The sequence below is a fragment of the Amia ocellicauda genome, chromosome 11, assembly GCF_036373705.1.
Source record: "Amia ocellicauda isolate fAmiCal2 chromosome 11, fAmiCal2.hap1, whole genome shotgun sequence".
NCBI classification, from domain to species: domain Eukaryota; kingdom Metazoa; phylum Chordata; class Actinopteri; order Amiiformes; family Amiidae; genus Amia; species Amia ocellicauda.
Window position 1 is genome coordinate 10,200,826 of NC_089860.1, and position 14,680 is coordinate 10,215,505.

The following is a 14,680-nucleotide window of genomic DNA, read 5'->3' on the forward strand; positions in this document are numbered from 1 at the left end:
AAACTAACGTGAAACAGCACTTGAATCAGTGAAAACAGGCTATAATTATTTAAAAACGACAGTTTACTTACAGACTTCTCTTTCCAAGGCCTGTTATATAAGAAAAGGTGGAGCTCATTCTCGCTGCTTCTCTTCAGATTCGTTTATAGCAGAAGGAGTCCTGCACTGGAAGTTAGCGGGATCCGCTGCAGTAGTAAAGTGTAGTGTAAAGAAACAAAACAATATAATACTATGTACAGACATATATACAGCTGTCAGAACAAGGGGGAACACTCACATTTCTTGCCGTGAGGTGGGGGGGCCTCTTCACTGGTCACTCGAAGGCTGATCTGACATCCCATCGGCAAATGGGGCAGGATGTGTTGTCCTGGAGGAGAAGAAATCAATCAAAACAAAATTAGTAGTGTCATCCTGTGCAGAGAGCAGTGAATAAAACCCGCCACCCACCAAACTTTTTAATTACCTGGATCAAAGTGTTTCAGAATTATAATATGACAGAAAAGGAAAGAGGAGCAACAAACACATGAATACACACACAGCCAGCTATTGCTCTTTATTCTGTACTCACTGGAACTCGAAAGCACAGTTGTGTTTCTGAACGCAGAGCGTCAGTGTGAGTGTGGTGTGGAGAGGAAAAGTCAATCGTTTAGACAAGTATATTGTATAAATTAGCTATAGATAGTTCTTATACATTTTGTATTTCGCGGTTGTGACCGGAAAACATTGCCACAAGGACGCTAATGTTAAGGCATTTTCATTGCAGCTCACATTGCAAAACTGCAATTGATGAAAATGTATAAAAAAATTAAAATAAAAACTTATTGGTCAGTCATTTACATCTGTAATTGCAAAATATTCCATTATGAAGCAAATAGTCAGAACCTTTATAGTTAATTTGAAATTGTGACAATAAACAGTTGTGATAATGTTGGGAAACAATAATACAAGAGTCTGACACGATGCGTGCGAGTTGACAGGTCTGCTATTATTATGCCATTTCCATACGGCTTCTAATAATGTAGATATTTATTTAACAAAGTGGTTGTGTTAGAGAAGTATTCATCAATTGCATCAATTACAACGTATTCATTTGTGTTGAAACGATTTGCGATAGAGACACGCATTTTCTGCTGCGTAGCGGAGATTCTGCTGAAGAGAAACGTGCGGTTTGTTTACAGTGCGTCTTTGCTGGCGTGCGGTATTGACCACTGGAAACAACATCACTGTCTGTCATCATTCCTAGAGATGATATATTTTTTACCCAGCCACAGACCGTGACTCTATGAATATCTAGCCAATCCAATGAAATCCTTTTAATGACGTGCAGAAACCCAGAGAAGGGAGTAGCACTGAAGAGGAAGAGGAGTATGAAGAGCAATAATGTGTCACCATATAACACCCCTTCTCATGTGTTGGTTTAGTGCGTTTATACAGATCCCCATTAGCTACCATGTTATTGCACATGTGATTGATTCATTTGAAAACGATGCTCCTGCCTCTACTAGCAAGTGTTATAATTCAAAACAATGCAATGATTTGATCAAAGACCTTATAACACTTGCAAATAGAAACTGTGTGGGAGCATCTTTTTCTATCCAGATCCTTTTCCCTCACAAACACACCTGTCTAGTCTATACAGGTGTGCAATTAGCTTTTGTTATGGTGATTGGTTAATTACCTGAATAAATGCAACGTCTTAACATGTTCACCACACATTTACGCACCCTCTTGCATTTTTGCTGAGGTTTTCCTTTGGCTGGTAAAAATACCAAGAGGCTGGTAAGTCTTTTCCTTCTACCAGACACAGTGGCTAGTGGCCAAAATAGTTAATTTTATCCCCTGGCAGAGAGTCATCGTATTTTTAAGGCACGCTCTACCGTGAAGTACAGTTGCAGTGAAATCAATCCCAGTACTCTGTATCCAACCACACAGACAGTCTAGGAATGAAGGGAGGGCTCACCTCTAGCCAGCGATCCACGCACTGCACGTGGTAGTCGTGTAGGCAGGGCAGGGTCCTCAGCTCCTCGTCCTCGTCGAAGTCCATCAGGCACACTTGACATCTGAAATACAGAACAGTATTGGACACAGCTCAGTCAGGGGACCAAACTCTGCTTAATTACGTACAACACATACTTGGTAGAACTGTGTGTATATTAATTCCAGCATATTAGATTGGGACCAGAGAAATGTGCCCATATAAGCTTATAACTACATTATTGCGATGCTCTCTTAGGTCAGTCTAAGCTGAGATTGTATTTTGGAGCAACATCTACAAACAGGGACTCCCAGGTCACTGGTCTCACAACTCTGCCTCTAGAAACAGATGCCTGGAAGTGAGTTTCATTAGATTTCACTGCGTCTAGAGACCCACGGTGAGGAGAACTTGCTCTGACTCAGCAATAGGCTCTAGGAGGGCAACTCACGCTGTCTTCCCTCCACTGTGGGCCGGATCGAACCGCTTGGTGGGCAGGAGTTCAATCTGCGATGCGTTCAGTCCCTCGTCTCCAAAGGCACCACCAGGTTCCAGATCGTCGTCTGAGCAGGAACAAGAGCACAAAGCCTGGTTTAAAGCACTGCGGGTTTGTAAAGCAAAGCGAAAAACAGCACACAGCAATATCTGAAATTACCCATAAAACAAGAATAAACTACAAATCTGCGGGGACCCTGCTCTAAAACATCTGTCTGACTCAGACACATCTCTGGCCTAAACCACCTGCTGAGAAACCACTTCTTACCCACGGGCAGGAATTCCCACTCCTGTACCCCAGGATCCTCTCCATCATTTGCTACAGGAACCAGGAGATACTGATCATGACCTCCCAGCTCCTGTCCGTCAGCTCCCACTGTGACCAGGAGATACTGATCATGACCCTCCAGCTCCTGTCCGTCAGCTCCCACAGTGACCAGGAGATACTGATCATGACCCTCCAGCTCCTGTCCGTCAGCTCCCACAGTGACCAGGAGATAGTCCTCATGTTCCCCAGCCTCTGGCGCATCGCCTTCTGATGAAGGGTCCACACTAACCTGAGAGGAGGGGCGGGAGGAGACAGGCGAGGTAGGGGGGTCCTGTCCGGGTTGTGCGCTCTGAGAGCTGCTCTGCTGCTGCTGCTCTCTGTCCAGCTGTGGAAAACAACACATACATCAGCAAGCGCTACAGCACGAAACTGAGTTGTTCTCAGCGCCACCAGAAGGGGCACTGAATTGCTGAGCCAGGCACTGAGGATGGCAGCACTGACAGGACCTGTGTAGCGGCCACAAGCATCACAGCGCCTGCAGCAACGCCACTGACCTGCAGACGCTCTTCCTCCGTCTGAGCAGCGCGCACCACTGCCACAAACACCACATCTTCATCATCTTCAACCTCCTCCGCTTGTCCTACTTCCACCAGGAGGGGATCGCTGCTCCTGTGGAAGAAATCAGAGAAAGAGGGCAAGAGAGAGGGAGACAGAGAGTAGGAGGGAAAGAGGGAGGGAGAGAGGGAGTGAGAGGGTGAGAAAGAGGGAGATGTGGAGGTGGAGGGAGAGGGAGAGGTGGAGGTGTAGGGGGAGGGGCAGGGGGAGGGAAAGGTGGAGGTGGAGGGAGAGGGGGAGGGAAAGGTGGAGGTGGAGGGAGAGGAAGAGGGAGAGGTGGAGGTGTAGGGGGAGGGACAGGGGGAGGGAAAGGTGGAGGTGGAGGGAGAGGGAGAGGGAGAGGTGGAGGTGTAGGGGGAGGGACAGGGGGAGGGAAAAGTGGAGGTGAAGGGAGAGGTGGAGGTGTAGGGGGAGGGACAGGGGGAGGGAAAGGTGGAGGTGGAGGGAGAGGGAGAGGTGGAGGTGTAGGGGGAGGGGCAGGGAAAGGTGGAGGTGGAGGGAGAGGTGGAGGTGTAGGGGCAGGGGGAGGGAAAGGTGGAGGTGGAGGGAGAGGAAGAGGGAGAGGTGGAGGTGTAGGGGGAGGGACAGGGGGAGGGAAAGGTGGAGGTGGAGGGAGAGGGAGAGGGAGAGGTGGAGGTGTAGGGGGAGGGACAGGGGGAGGGAAAGGTGGAGGTGGAGGGAGAGGGAGAGGTGGAGGTGTAGGGGGAGGGAAAAGTGGAGGGGGAGGGAGAGGGAGAGGGGGAGAAAGCAGGGGCCGAGGTGGACAGGTCCGGTGTGGATGGTGCAGATTGAGCACTGGTCTCTCCACGGTCCGTCCTGTCTGCCTTCTGGCGCTTCCGCTTCTGTCATGTTGATTGTTTGAAAGAGAAGGAGAAGGAAATGGAAAAGCACACATTTAAAGTGTCCCATTAAAGCAGCTACATTTGTATGCTGTTGTTTTTCTCCAGCTGTGGGGTTTAATGTTGTTTAAACACTAGAAGAGCCGAGCCGGTCAATTTGACCGATTTGGTTATTCAAATTTGAATTACTGTGTTCCTAAATACACAGCGCATACCCATTCCTGACTTTTCCTAACTATATGTCCTAAACATGCCTACAGCGTTTTAGCTGCATAAACGCTAAAATAAATACGTTTATCTAGAATACATTTACCTAGAATAGCCAAAATTGGGTTATTCTGACCAGTCATTTACATACATAAGAAATCAAATATAACACATAATCCTGCCTTTCCTTTACAATGCAGTCAGTCTGGCGCTCAAGAGGCGATCTCTACCTGTCTACAGTATTTCATGTGCTTGAAAAACACACGCATTGTACAGCATTACAGGTGTGTTCTTACAATTGTAGTCAGATTGAGCGGATACAGTGATTACCCTGCAAATAGACATGGATTGGAAACGGAGACTGAAGAGAGCGCCTTTTGGAAATGCCGTGTATATGAACATGACTGATTCAGGGGACATCATTGATACTGGGAATGACAGATCATTCATGGGTTTGTGTCAGTGTTGTGAAAACATTGTGAGTGAAACACAGGTCCAAATGGCACCAAGTGTTTTTCCTCTACTGATCAAAACACGATTGCTACTGCACGTAGTACAGAGCGCAATAACGCAGACACATCGCACGCAAAATAATGATTCAGGGACATTATCAGCAGAGGAGCATTTATTGCGATGCTATACATTCGTGGAGCAGAAGTGTTCACCTGGACAGGGCTGTCAAAATGCAGTGTGAGGTACGAGCTCATGCAGGGAAAGTGCAGAAACTGTCCTGTGTGGACTGTACGAGCTGTCAGGTATGCAGGCTAAATATATACTCAATCGTTTCTTGAAATACAAAGCTACAGTGAATACAAGCACTGTATGTTGAAAACAAAGTTTACATGGTGTTGCAACTGTTTACTTTAGTGTACAATTATGTTTTGATAAACGCAATAGTTATTCTTCAACTAGAACATATTGCTTTTGAGCATGATTATTATATAAACAATATTTACGTTAACACTTGTTTCATTCCTTTATTGTATGCCGTTTTTGAGCTTTGTGCTTATTGTAGGCTGTATGGTTATTCATGTTTTGACTGCAGTGTGCACGTTTAGAAAAAGTGCTTTGTTATTCAGAGCAATAATATGATTTTTTTAGGATCATATATCAATTTAAATAATCCAGTTGTGCTATACAGATGTTGGATATGATGTTCATGAATAAAACGTACGAGTTGTATGCGATAGTTTGCCTTTGATTGTCATATCACAGCTGCTAAAGAGCTGTCGGTTACAATGACCGGCTTTGGCGATTGGTAGTTTCAAATGTCGGCACAACAGCCGAGTTTGATTTCAGCTCCGAAAAACAGATTCAATTTAAGATTCCCAAACTATAACTGTGAAATGAAAAACCTGAGAAGACCCATAAAGAGGAATGACAACGAGCACACAGATGGGTGTCACTCATCTGATAGACCTGCAGAGAAAACTATTCATTGCTGCTGCTGCTGATCAATCTGTTATCTGTGTACATTTCTGCAAATGCAGTACAAACCCTCAGAGGGGAAACCAGTGAACATGTTTTACACACACATTCACAATGAAACAAGACGGCCGAGCGGCCCTGTTTGTACTGTATGCTATAGGAGGCTACAGGACATTCAGAAATTCCTCACAGACACTGACCTTCCTACGCTCTTCCAACACCCCTCCATCAGGCCGCCTCTTACGATGTCTCGGGCTGCAGATAATGATCATTAAAAAGGCAGTAATTCACACATTAGACATGTTGCTCATATCTTCCCCTCATCGCACAAACAATCAACAGGGATTGTGACAGCAGGGGAGGAATAAGACTCCCGTTGCACAGCAGTTTGACACATTGCTCATTTTACAGCCTGCGGATCAGCTCATAAGAGGCCCTGGATATTGGTGCTGAATGGAGAGAAACTGAGGAGAAGTGCATACTGTATGTTGAGTTATATTGTCAAGTGTCATTTCTCGCTTCATCCATGTCATTATACACAAGTATTGAGCTGTGCAATAGTGATCTTTACATTGGGCCGCTGAAGGCGCTATATACCTCGGCGCTGCAGGAGGGAGGCCGCCGTGGGCCTCGGAGTCGCTGGCCGCACTCGACGAGTCGAGAAACGGCGTCCAGTCTGACATTATAGTCGCTCTAATCGCGTTGAATCGCAGCTAGTGCTTCTCAACAAAGGGCAAGCAGTGAAACTGTTTCATGGAGGAGGACAGGAGCAGATTGCGCTGAAAAACGACTCATATTTTGAATGTAAACATGTTTAAATACCTAGATCTTTATCATAGGGAATGACTAGTTTTGTTTCAGACGTTTATGTTTTTATGTTTCGTCGCTTGCATTGTGTTCAGTATCGAGTCACAGCCCGTGTGTGTATAAATGTTCAGTAAATAGAAACGCGACTCACCTCCAAAGAGAACCACATACGAGTGACGCGGCACACGCACGCCAGTGACGTCATGACGCAGCGTGATCAGTCCTGGGTGAGTTAATGCAGCTGCAGGTTATTTACAGTGTGAGTCGGTGTTTGAGTTGCCACCCGTCCCTTACAATACGGAATCGTCCCGTTATGGAGAGAACAATGTATTGAGTCAATACGGATGCGATTTGTTACTGTGAAGGAGCTGTAAGAATCTTGCTATATATAACATGAATGAACAATGCTTTGGTTAAACTATACATATGAACATTCGCGTCAATAAAGCTTATAATGAATAACACAAGTTTGGAACAGCACAATTGCATTATGATATTTGGCCACTAGATGGAACTATATGGAACTGTAACACATGACAAACAGCCTGAAGAACTGACAAGGTAACAGATAAGCTATTAACAGCGTCATAGTATAAGAGTATAAAATATTCTGAAACGTCCACCGAACAATGACATGAAATGAACATTGAAATGGCATAAGTCAGCCAGATGCAAAGTGCAAACAGTAAGTCTTGGTTGAGCTGAGGATGCCTCCCCAAAATACTCCCATAGGGCTCCTGAGGAGATTGAACATGCATTACAATGTCATGCACACAGCATGTTGTGAATTAGAAATGCTTCCCCCTGCGATGTATTAAACACAATTGCTGGCATACTAGGTGTATCTGTAGTTCTCACATTACAGTAATAATCTACCTGTTCGTTAGCCTAAATTCATGAATTACTTTGTAAATAGTCAAGCAGACCTGCATTTCTCAAACCCATTTTTTACAATGACAGACGCTTAGTTTTACACATTGTTGCCCCAGGCTTAGTCCTAGTCAGCAGCACCCCGTCATGTGCAGTCTGAAGTCCATCAGTCCACAAAGGTCCTGACCAGTGGCGTATGTAGGGGGGACCACGATGTTAATGGATGTTAATGATGGAGGGGTATCCTACATCGTCTATTAGAATATTAGTTACATTCGAAAATTAGTGTCATATTTTAAGGTCAGCAGCAATTCAGAAGGGGTTTATTAGAACTTCAAATCAAACTTTGTACGACAACGTTGAGCCTCAACACTAAACCGGTTCCAATGGAAAAGTCAGCAGGTGTTTGACTCCTAAATGCTGTAATTTGGTGTGGAAGTACAGTCTTATTTAAAGGGTTCCACCATAAAATGATCACACCCTGAGAGTTTCCCACTCCTGTAAACCCCACAGAGTTCAAGTGGCACAATGAGCAAATAGGCACAGGCTTGATTGTGCTCTTAGACTGTTTCAGGTCTCTGTTTGTCCTATGATTATTCTCATCTGGTTCATATATACAGTTATAATAGTCCTTTATAATATACTGTGGCAAGAAAAAGTATGTGAACCTTTTGGAATCACCTGGATTTCTGCATAAATTTGTCATCACATTTGATCTGATCTTCCACTAAGTCACAACCGTAGACATACACAGTCTGCTTAAACAAATAACACACACATCATTGTATTTGTCTTGTCTATATTGAATACATCATTTAAACATTGACAGTGCAGTGTGGAAAATTAAAGTAAGGTAATTCCAAAGGGTTCATAAAGGGTTTTCTTGCCACTGTATAGTGACCACCACATCTATAAAATCCCTTGATAACTTGTAACAAAAACAAATATATAAGAAAATGTCAAATGTAAAACACTGCACAGATCAATCTCATATGTTTTTCAACTAATCGCATGTTTTTCCAAAAGCACAAGAATGACATTTATTCACGTCCCATCAATCATTATTTTGTGCATCCTCCTTGACTGAGAGAACACTTTCTGTAGTCTTTTATTAGTTGCTGCCACTTGGGATGGATTTGTGATCCCTCCTACTTAATCGTTTGAAATAGGCAAATAAATAAAATGTTATGAATCTATGTACACTATGTATATGATAATACAGATATGTTTTAAATATAATGTAACATCACAACGGCACTAATGTAGGACATATAAAACCAAAGCTTTACCATTGAATCGAATGTACTGAAAGGAATATCAGGAATCCTCTGGAGATCCTCTTTAGTGAAAGAGATTATTAAGTGAGATCAGTCGTCCTGGAACGCAAGGAATGTAAAGTCCTGAGGTGACCTTTCTAGAAGAGAGTTTTAAACATTGATAATCAGCAAAATGTCATCATATCAGCTATAACCTGGGAAATAGCCGGCGGGTACAACCAGGCCTAGATATCATGTGAGAAATATATGTATCACCTGAATTTAAAGATAGAGGAACCAAAAGCACAGCCTCAATCAGAAGAAGGGTATGAGATACAAATGCTGCTGCTACATTTTAATGTTAATAATTTTATGGGAGAAATAGCTCCTTTCACCATTTTTCTCATTTTAATGTGGATGTCACATTCAAATCCTGCAGCCAAGTTTTTCCACATTCCTTTCATCATAATTTTAGTTTTAGTTTATCAATAAGCTTTATTTGTTACCAGTAAGAGATCCAAGTCTGAGCTGTCTTTAAATAAGTCAAAATCTCTACAAACTTTAGTTTTGTTTTGCTTCGGTTCTGTTCTGTTTCAATTGAGGCAAAATGTATAGTGCATGTACAGTATCTGCAAAAGATACATTTTTCAGTGTTTAATAGCAGAATCAGAACAGCAGAGGGCATATTTGGCTTTGAAAGTAACATATCTAGCTTAAGGAAGAAAGCACCATTGGAGGTCAGCTTTAATTGTTGGTTTTGGCATCACTGTGCATTCTTAATTGGCAAATTGCTTTCACAGCTTGAACTATCTACTGTATAGATTATCTGACTTGAAAAGGCTGTTACATCAGGGAGTAATTGGTGAGGATAACAAAGCACGCTCCTGGAAATTTAGAAAGCTATGCTGACTGTTTAACTAGTACAACCTTTAATAATTATTTGAACACGTGTGGGGGAAACATATTAACATCCCATCCTGCCTTTGTCCTTGGTGAGCTGTTACTCCTAACTTGGAGTTCAGCATTTCACATTCCTTTCTTGCAGCGTATTATCTGCAAATTACCTTCCAATGCTGGCAATTTAGAGGTGAATGATTATTATTCATGAGTAATGAGTATAATATTGATGAGATGGGAAGGCTTAGTTTAGAATCCCAATGAAATCACTGCTAGTTATTAGAAATGACCATTCAGACACTGATTATAATATGTTAAAACCCCATGAGGGTATGTCCCAGAGGGGGTATAAAAGCTTTGTTCTATCTTAAAACTTTTGGGGAGCAGTGTCATGCTAGCCTAAAATCTTTTGAGTTCTGTGTAGCGCTGTCCCTCCCGAGCACGTAATCAATTCTGATTCGAACTCCCGACTCCAGAACTCTCTTCCACCACACGCTCTTTGTTTCGGTAAATAATGTGGAATAGTTCAACTACAGAGTTCAGATTGTTGTTAGAAGAGTCTAAAGCATTTCAAATCAATGTTGAACTGGCATTATGAATATACTGTGTGCATATGTATGTATATATACAGTGCTTTTAGAAAGTCTACACCCCCTTGAACTTTGTATATTTTGTTGTGTCAGTGTAGGCCATTTTCAGACCACAAAACAAAACAGAATCTCCCAAAACAGGATTCTTTCTTGAGTTTCCTTCGTGCCAGATTTGTTTAGTGCTTGGGATATTGTTGTCACATCCATTAGACCAGTCTTGGCCATAAAAGCACAGAGCTCTTGCAAAGTTGCCATTGACCTCTTGGTAGCCTCTCAGTTCAGCCTTCTTTCTCATTCACCCAGTTTGGAGGGACGGCCTGATCTAGGCAGGGTCTTGGTGGTGCCACACACTTTCCACTTCTTAATAATAATCTTGACCGGCTCCAAGGAATACTCATGGCCTTTGATATTTTTTAAAGCCATCCACTGATCTGTGCCTTTCATCAACTTTGTCCCCGAGTTCTCTTGAAAGCTCCTTGGTGCTCACGGTTGAGTCTTTGCTTTGATTTGCACCAGCAAGCAGAGGGAACCTACAGGAACTGCTGAATTGATCCTGAAATCATGTGAATCACTAGAGTTTAACACAGGTGGAGGCCACTTAACTTGACATTTAACTTGATTTATACAGGGTTCATTTCACATGCACAGGGCAAGAAGACTGTGCTAGGGCAGTTTTATCAAAGACACCACGAGGAACTGTACACAACGGGAATAAATATAATAAAACATACTAAAACCTGCCTTTAATATTCAGGGGGAATAAAACACTAAAATCCCCTAACAAAAGAAACGACAAAATTCTCTAATAAAAGCTATCCATTAGAAAATACATTTCCCCTTCCTGTGAACAAATGCACGGTAGCAGCAAACAGACTTCAGAAGCCTGTACACACAATAAATATCAATATTCGATTTCGAAGACAATACAGCAGCACTTAGTAGTATCGGGCTTCTGTCTCGTCAGGTAGCAGCAACACCATGAACCACTCATAGGTAAGTGAGCTGCCGGCTACAGGACTACTTCATCTGTGGCAGCTCTGAGGCCGGTAGCCGTTTCGGGCCGGGCAAGACTCGGACTGGCTCCGCGCCAACCGACCAGAAATCGAGGCAGGTAATGTCCATTGACAGAAGCAACTATTGTGCAGATAGAAATACTAAGGTCTTCTTTTTCAGGTTGTGGGTCCGGGAGCGGCCACCAGGGAGTGAGGGAAGACAGCAAAAGCCAAAAATGTGAGGTGCAAATGCACATCTTTCTCTGAGGAAACCACAAACTGCCACCACCACTTCCCGTGGTGTATTTAATAAAGTGTTAAAATTGCCGAATCTGGGTCTCCTAATTTCAATCATCAATACTGGCTTTTTCAACAAGAATTCTTAATACAGTCGGCAACATTGGGATGGAAAAATTGATTTTACTTTGTCTTTGGAGTCCAGAAATTCAAGACAGCATTTTTGAACCAAAATTATTCCAAAAATTCAGTGAAATAGACATAAAACAAAGAAAAAAAAAACGAAACCAGTACTAATGAAAAAAAACTCGAAATAAAAGTAAAAATGGCCTTAGGCACAACGAAAACAGCACCACTGATTGCTAGTGACCCTTCCTGTTCAGCAGCAGAAAGAGAAGACCCCTTCGTGTCTGTTCGTACAGCATTTATACTCATTCCCCAGAAATGGAAGAGTCCACCCCCATTACAGAGGTAGGGAAGAAAGACAACAAAACAAACTCTCCATTTGTACAGAATCTATGCACAGCATCATCAACAAGAATCATCATTTCTGTCAGGCTAATGGGATAATACCTTGCATGCAAACTTCCAAGTAATTATGTAGAGTATGCATCTTCTGGCACTTCGCTATAACGGCGTGATTTGAATAATCAACTCCTGCTGTTTATATGCACGCATGTGTGTGTGGACTTGAAGGAGAGTTGGATTATTAGGTTAGATGGAGTTTAAATTCTAAAATATAGAAGATTTAACTAGACAGAGAAATAGAGATGGATAATGAGCAAAACTATTTACATCCAACTGTCCTCGTAACACACACACATACATTAACGGCGTTATGGTATACTGGGGTTTCAGTTTTAAACACGGCATGACAGCTCAAGCCCGTTCATCACATGTGTCTCCTATTGTATAAAATAAGCCTGAAGTTGAATTATCTTTGCCGTCTGCTCACACAAACTGCATGTGAGGACATATCTTATACTGTACAATAAGGAACAGCCCGAATACAAAATGAACTTGAATAAAGATACCTGTCAGGTCAGGACATACTGTATTGTGAAATCGTCTGGCAGTGTAACATTGTGACATCTTGTTTCACAGATGTGCTTAAAAGTCAGCAATGAAATAACTGAATCATCATGCATGCCACTTATTTAAAATTAATACTATTAATGCCAGAGTTACAGGTTTGTTCTTTGCTCCAGAGAAGAAGACAAGCAAGGCTCTTCTCTTTTCTGCAGGAACATCTGCTCCAACTGGCTTGAAAAAGAAAAAGAGTGTGATGCTGCTCCAGTTTGTACATTATCTGAAATGTGTGTTTTGATGGATGAATATATTAAATCTTCAATTTAATTCAACAGCCCATTGATGTTTTCTGTGTGTTTGTTTTGCATCCTTAATTTTGTTCCTTTGATTTTATTCTTGCACTTGGTTAAGAAAGTATTTGTAAAATAAAGTTTTAAGAAAACACTGTTTTTCAAGAAAAACTATTTTATCTTGAGGGAATTAACCAATCTCTTGCTTCAAGAAAACAGGTAACTTGTTTTATTGGACTAATTTCTGGACACAAGAAATAATGTACATTCTGACTGGAATTGGCATAACCATGGGATGAGAATACATTTTTGAGCCAAGAAGAATTCAGCAAGAAAACAATTCTGGGCCCACGGATCTTCACAGAAGCCAAAATAATCTTGTAGTAAGACATGAGTTTTGGCAGTGTGGTACTTTGATTGATGGCATCTATTTCAATGACATCCATCTCATGCAAAAACAAACATCCAAACAGTTAGATTTTGCTTTATATTCAATAGATCTCCCTTGTTTTTCCAACAATCTGATTTCCGATAGCTTGAATAATCAGTCTGGATACAAGGATATTGTGCCATGAAAACCAAAGCCACGTCAGTGCCTCAGAGGTGAGACACTGTGGCCAGCAGTGCTCCTGTTGAGCGATCACAATGAGAGCTGAATCAGATGTAACAGTCAGGTGTTCATAATGGATATCTGACCAATTCATTCCATGCAGCCCCTGTTTCTGTGATTGCTTGACAAATGGAACAAATGGTTTCTCCTAAAGATCTGTGGAGCCCCTCTCTTCTGAGGACATAAAGTTTAATGTAGTCCTGAGTTCCCCTACACGCTGTTATACAGTTGTTTGAATGAACAAATTCACGTTCAAACTGTGCCACTGTCATTCCTTGTGAGTAAGACGTTTTGCTCTGGCTCTAGCAGGTCAGTGACCGGTCACCGGTATTTAAGATTGTGTTATTTTCATAAAACTACACCATATCTGCTGAATCACTGTTACTAACACCATCACATTTTCTGAAAATTGGAGTAAAACAGTTTTGAGACCAAGATATACATTTCCCCTTTATTGAAATACAAGGTGATGCAGTGCTTTACTAGACACTATTAGTAATATACATTGCCTTACACTTGTAAACAGATTTTAAGGTATTGCTCCATTGTGTTCAGATTGAAAGTATGTTTTGTATTGCTTCAAAATTAACTTATGATTACCATCTCAAGGCAGAGTGACGCAGGACAAGGAACACTGTAGCTGGACAATGTTTATGCCAAGTCCTCACAAAAGTGTCCCAATTGGATCAACAGGCCTTAAGAAAACACTATAGTGTTGGTTGAGCCCTCATCCCACAATGCGTAAAACCATGCTGATGTATTTTCCTATTGTCATACTTGGACAGTATGTTTTTGATGGTATCATTTGTGTGGGACAATAACTTTACGTCTATGTACACATACACATGCCTAATGGAAAATCAGACTGGGAAAAATGACAATGAGGAGTGGTGACAAAGAGTCAATATGTCCAAGGAACATCTTGAATATCTCTTAGAATAGGACTTCACCATTCCTGAAATATCACATCTGTTGTCTGTAACTGTTAATCATCCGGAGGAGAATGACACACTATGGATGGCCTGTAAAGGAAAGACACAGTGACATATCTGATGAGTCTGGTCATGGACATCAGTCCAGAAAATTTGCCTAAATGAAAATCAGACTGGGAGGGGGGAAAATAGGTCATGAATCATTTGTGCTAATGGCTGTAAAAAGCAGAATAGAAAAATGATGTGCTATGCATACTGTACTCACAGTAGGTTCAATAATTTAAATACAAAAATAAATGACTCTAACTGATTTCAAACACAGTATCCATACTACTAAGGAGGCCAA